At 52.7% G+C, this 784-nt stretch overlaps 1 protein-coding gene across 1 annotated transcript in view; it reads right to left on the bottom strand.

The window, feature by feature from the left end:
• Window positions 1-784, bottom strand: part of pofut1 (protein O-fucosyltransferase 1) — a 10,382-nt gene that overhangs the window by 1,840 nt on the left and 7,758 nt on the right. The gene's annotated exons all lie outside the window — the stretch shown is intronic.

Here is a 784-nt window from a genome sequence, read left to right as displayed (position 1 = left end):
CCATCCATCCATCCATCCATCCATCCATCCATCCATCCATCCATCCACCCACCCACCCATCCATCCATCCATCCAGTCATTCATTAAGCCAGTCAACCGTCCAACCAAGAACTGTAACCTCTCCCGACCCCTTAGCAACTCTGCAAGTAAGGGTGGACATCTGGTTCACTGTTCCACAACCCAGATGAAGGGAGCTCTGCTCCTCATGATCTGAGCTTCTTCCCAGCACCTCCCCTGGGTAAACCATCTGGGAGGCCGAGTGGCAGGATCCACCATAGATGGACCGCCGACCCATTTTCAAGGATCATAAGGGAAATACTTTGTTGATAAATATTCTCCTGGTATTTTCCATGCGTTCATGGATCATCTACCTCTTAGTCAGGTCGTGGAGACAACAGGTCCAGGAGAGAAACCCAGACCTCTGTCTCCCCAGGGGCACTCTCCAGCTCCTCCTGGGGGACCTCAAGACATTGTCAGAGCAGAGAGGAGAAATAATCCCTCCAGTGAGTTCTGGGTCTGCCCCAGAGCTTCTTTCCAGTGGGACATGCCTGGAACCCCCTGAAGGGAGACACCCTGATCAGATGCTCCAACCACCTCAACGGACTCCTTTTGATGTGAAGGAGATGTGGCTCTCCTCCGAGCTCCGCCCGGGTGACGGAGCTCCTCACCCTACCTCTAAAGCTGAGAACTCTCAAGACCTCCTTAGCCACCCTAAAAGGGTGAAGATCTGGTCCACACTGTTAAGATCTGGTCCACACTGTTAAGATCTGGTCCACTGTTAAGA

This window comes from Nematolebias whitei, chromosome 11 (genome assembly GCF_014905685.2).
Source record: "Nematolebias whitei isolate Nwh7 chromosome 11, NemWhi1, whole genome shotgun sequence".
NCBI lineage: Eukaryota > Metazoa > Chordata > Actinopteri > Cyprinodontiformes > Rivulidae > Nematolebias > Nematolebias whitei.
The sequence above is the reverse complement of the archived record's forward strand: the minus strand, read 5'-3'. Positions and strand labels throughout refer to the sequence as shown.